Raw genomic sequence first — 5,246 nt, 5'->3', positions numbered from 1 at the left:
TTTTATAAGGAGTGATTGCTGCTTTACATTCCTTGGTGCACTGCTCAAAGACCAATTGCTTGATAAGGGGCATGGCTCTATCAGGATCCCCAAAAATCTTTCCAGCGGCATCCACCATCCTTGCTACAAAATCTGAAAAGGGTTCTGTAGGGCCTTGTAGAATCTTGGTCAAATTACCAGACACCTCTCCTCTATTTGGAAGCGACTTCCATGCCCGAATGCAAATGTTGTTAATTTGATCATATGCCTCAAGAGGAAATCCTGTCTGTTGATTTGCAAATCTACCCTGCCCCAAGAGCATATCTTTGTCCCAATGGGGATGTCCCGCCGCATGGTTTTGGGCGGCCTGCTCTATTGCGCCCTCTAGCACGAATGCTCTCCAGTCCAGATATTTACCCAGGGAAACGCAAGCCCGAACAAGGCTAGCCCAATCAGAGGGAGTCATACAGTATCTAGATAGATTTTCCACCTGAGTCAGTGTGAAGGCGGCATCCACCCCATAAGTGCGCACAGACTCTGCCAGGGTCTTTACAATTTTAAAATCTAAGGGTTCATGGACTCTTCCCCTGTTGTCATCCTGAAAAACTGGATAAGCAAGACCCATCTCAGCGTGAACAGCCCTCCATGTTTGGGCATGGAAAGCTCTCCCCGTAGTGCCCCCACCATACGGCGGTGGATCCGGGGGATCGTTCTTCCTGAGCCCTTGTTTCTTTTTGTTCCCTTCTCCTATAGCTAAACTCCCTAGCTGACAAGACAGCCTCCCGAGCTCTTCCTCCTCATCCTCCTCCTCCTCTGACCCACTTTCGCATGGGGGTGTATGCAGCGTACTGAGATCTGGATACAACCGTCTCCTCCCCCGTGTCATGCTCCGCACACTCCCCTCCCCCTGAGTCACTTCGCTTTCTGCCGTCTCCGACTTTTCCTCATGTAATCGCTCTAAAACCTCCTGTCCTTTAGCAAGTGCTTCCTGGCATCTGCCATCCGTAAGGCAACCACGGACCATTTTCCAAAGGGGTATCACCCCACCCTCTAATATGCCCTGCTCAGATGCAAAGTCAAGATCTTTGCCTAATTTATCCCAACTAGGTACAGTAAGGCTGCCCGAAAATGCAAACCACGGTGCAGCGATATCTACCTTCTGTAAAAATCTCTGTAAAGTACTATGCTTCACTTCCAGTCCCTTGGAACGTAACAGGCTATCTAGGGCCAGAAGAAGCGGACTTGAAGATGTGGCACCCATGACACAACGACAAAAAAAATACAGACAGCAGAAACACACTGACGCAGCGAAAGAACCACAGAAAACGAAAGCGAAAGTAGAAGCAAAAGTACACGGTGCAGCTGCAATAAAATGCAAGGCTTCCTCTTTCATTACAGAGGAACTGCCCCGCTTTAGTCGCGGATCCCACTTACTAGGGACTAACCCCGCTTTGATAGCGGATCCCACTTACCTGGGACTAACCCCGCTTTGATCGCGGATCCCACTTACCTGGGACTAACCGGTGCACCACCCCTGACTACTGAGAGTTCTGACTCCCGGGTCTCGGCACCACTTGTCGCGACCCCTTGCCCGCAAGGAAGACGCAACACTCAGGAATCTTCTCTCAGCAGTTTATTCAGGTCCCTTGATATTTCTTATTCTTTCTTCTTCTCTTTTTCCCGGATGCCCTCCCAGCCTTAATAAAGCATCCCAAGCCCCAATGCAAAGCTGCCGCGTGGAGCTTTCTCACAGGGTGGTGAAAAATCATGTGCCAACTCTCTCAGATAAGGAGTTGTTTGTCACATACCACAGCGGAGCCAGCGCCATCTCGTAATGGCGACCATAGTCTGCAGAAACGGCAGAAGCGGCTCACCACATTTATTGCCTTAAAATAAAGGATGGACAGCTTTTACTATCTCATATAGATTTCCCTCTAATGTAATAACAGTTCCTTAACCTAGTATTTTACTTAGCTGTTTTAAATACATTTCTATATCATGAATTTCAAATGGTATTCACTTCAATTTAGGAATATGGGAAAGCAAGATATTTTCTTGATTCTACAAATGAGGAAATTTTGATTATCAGGAAGAATTTTGAAGGACAGTGGAATTTCCATATTGGAAAACCAGAATCCAAATTTAGACCCTCTATTTTTAAAAACACAGCATTTTTTGTAAGGTAGTGAGTATGTTGGTAAAACTTCACTTGAAATTCATGAGGACAGTTTTTTTCTGATTAAATTCCCTTTGAAGATATTTAGATGTCAGGTAGCTGCTTGGCACACTAATCCACTAGTAAACAATTACAAAATTAACCTCCTTAAAAAGAGGAAGAACAAGAATGAGATCAAGAGCTGGGGAGCAAGAAAAAGAAATTTAAAATCATTGTAATAGATTCATTTTCCTAATCTTCAAGTAAGATTACTACAGGAACCACTTCCATTTTTTAAATATATTTTTTAGCTATAGGTGGACACAATATCTTTATTTTATTTTTATATGGTGCTGAGGATTGAACCCAATTCCCCACTCAGTCTAGGTGAGTGCTCTACCACAGAACCACAACCCCAGCCCAGAAGCACTTCCATTTTGTTGTTGTGATTTTACAAACTTTTAGACAGGATTTAACAGTAGCAGTATTGTCTGATATGCCCACTCATTGGAAGGGGTATGGAGGTATAAAAGTAACACAGTATTGAGAGTGTCAGCATTATATATTTTATCATTTAAATAATATGCAGATAAAACACTACAAAAATCTATTTTTTTCTATTTATCTTCTATTCATGGAAGAATTTTTGAAGGTGGTGTCAATTATTCTCTTTTAATGAAAGAATAGCATTTGAAAGGAATGGGCATGTCAGAGGAATGGGGTTTCTAGAGTTACTGATGGGAAATCTGGAAGGCCAATGGGCACATTTCTAGAAAACTCTGGAAGCAAAACTTCCAAGGTAGTTATGTTATTGGGACCCCAAAATATTTTTTAGAAGCAAACTGATTAAGGAAATATTTTTAAAAGTTACTGGATAAGAAATAATACATGATTACAAACAAGATGTATGTAATAATACTACCTAAGTCACTGACATTTATAATTTCCATTTACTTCTGTATGAAATCTTAGGAATTTGTCACAAATATGAGTCTGCCCATTCAATGTCACTTTTACCAAAAATAATTTTATTTCACTTACAGTTTGGTTAAAAAAAAAGTTTCAAATACATTCTTTCACACTTGCTCTGAGGACTAAATGCTAAACACATTGCAGATTCTTATTAGCTATCATCATTAATTATATATCTGGTAGAAATAGATCTTATTAAAAGACATTCAATAGTAAAATATGATCCTATATAGCATGTAAATAGGAATTGATTTAATATATACATTTGGAGCCATGTTTTTTTCTAATATTTATATACCCTTTGTCATATGCTTCATTGAAAAAGTTCCCCTGGATTTCATTAGCATTATTCGTGATTTACATAACTATTGGTGGAGTCATGAGAACACAGACTTCTGTGTTCCCTTTTATCTTCAGCCCAAATCTCTGTGTTTATTTCTATAATCCAGAACACTGAAGAATACTGAGGAAAAATAAGTGCTAAGAAACTATATAGAATCCCATTCTCCTGCTGTCTCATGTAGATTTTGGTATGAGCCAGGATGTTCTCATGTTTTATATTTTTTGTTTATAGTTATTCTAATTATTGTTTTTATTATTTTTATTTTTTGATTAAGAGGTAATATAATGTGATATCTAAAACACCTGAGATTTCAAATCACTTATGGCCGAAGAATATCTATGTAACCTCAACAAGTTGCATAATTTTGTCCTGACCTCAGTTTCTTCATCTATAGTATGAAGATAGTAAGACCTATCTCATAGTGTTGTTATCAAGATAAAGTGAAATGTACTTGTGAATCTTTTATTACAGTACTTGACATTGAGTGATAGCATGATATAATTTCCTTTTAATATCATTAATCTACACAAGAAAGAGGAGAATGTGGATACTCACTCTATCAACTTTATAACAGTATCATTATATTTATTTATAAACCTGTAGAAATAAGCACATACTGAATTTTAAATATGGATCAATGAATAACTCCAAACCTATTGATCTCTGGAATTCACATTTAGGTTTAAAGTTCTTTTATTTTCTTTCAGGTGAGGGCATGAACTCAGTCCCCCACTACCACAAATTATACAGTCGAATTTCTCACATTTGGGGTAATCACAGGGGTCAGCACATCTGGAGTGCAATGGATAAAACTTGCCCTGGGAAAACTACCTTTATGATCATGATGTCTCCCCTGTCAGGTAATTATTAGGTTGGAAGTTCTTAAGCAACATAATCAACACAGATAATTACCTGTCTTTAATGAAGAATATTTAAACTTAGCATCCTTCATGTAGGATCACGTTTGCAGGAGCAGCAAACTATGTGTGCCTATAAACTTGTAGTATATAGATAATAATGACCCAATATTGCATTTAATTGAAATGAATAAAACTGCAAATTATTGTCCATGACTGCTGTCTTTCCATGGATCATATGTCTTTATTGTCATTTCTTTGTGCATTTTCTTTGTGTTCAGTCTTTTCCCCAGTGCTTCAAAAGTACTGCTTTTTTTAAACTAAAATTTTCTCCAGGATTAGTGAACCAAATAGGAGCCACTGACATGGTGGTTCTGTGCTCTTTCATTTTAAGAAAGCATAGTGATTAATAAAATATCTTTATATTTCCTCAGTAACTTGTGTTTAGGCTTGCCCTATAACTTAAAGCAAGGTTTTAGACCCAAAGGCAATATTTTACTTGGAGTCTCAAGGTTATGGATCTACTTAATGTCAGAAAATTTGCATAAAATCCAAGTAAATGAGCAAAGTCTTTGTTATTTTAGTGACTTAACTAATGCTAGATTTCAAAACTTATATGTACAGTTGAAAGCAAATTTGCTTAGAAAAATTACATGATGCATTACTACTGAACTTTAAAACAAATTAATTATGCCTGAAAATAGTACTTACCATAGAACATATAACTCTAGGTTTCTGGTTTATATTTATTTTATTTAAAATGACTTAAATTAATGTAATATCTAAAGACAAGAGAATTAATCATAGGAAGAGACCAATTATTTACATAGAGGAATTAATTTTAGCATAATCCTATGAAGAACCACAGAACCCCTGATACTTTAGAAGTAGAATATCAAGTTCATGGAGAGACATTAATGTATTTTTTACAAAGCATTAA

General features: G+C 37.8%; 1 non-coding gene across 1 annotated transcript; it reads right to left on the bottom strand.

Moving 5' to 3' along the window:
- Positions 1–4,157: 4,157 nt before the first annotated feature.
- LOC114092373 (U1 spliceosomal RNA) lies at positions 4,158–4,317 on the bottom strand. Its single transcript, XR_003582695.2, has one exon. It is a non-coding gene; the product is annotated as a U1 spliceosomal RNA (small nuclear RNA).
- Positions 4,318–5,246: the final 929 nt, after the last annotated feature.

The sequence above is a fragment of the Marmota flaviventris genome, chromosome X, assembly GCF_047511675.1.
Source record: "Marmota flaviventris isolate mMarFla1 chromosome X, mMarFla1.hap1, whole genome shotgun sequence".
Taxonomy (NCBI): Eukaryota; Metazoa; Chordata; class Mammalia; order Rodentia; family Sciuridae; genus Marmota; species Marmota flaviventris.
Note: the sequence above shows the minus strand (reverse complement) of the source record. Positions and strands in the feature narration are given on the sequence as shown.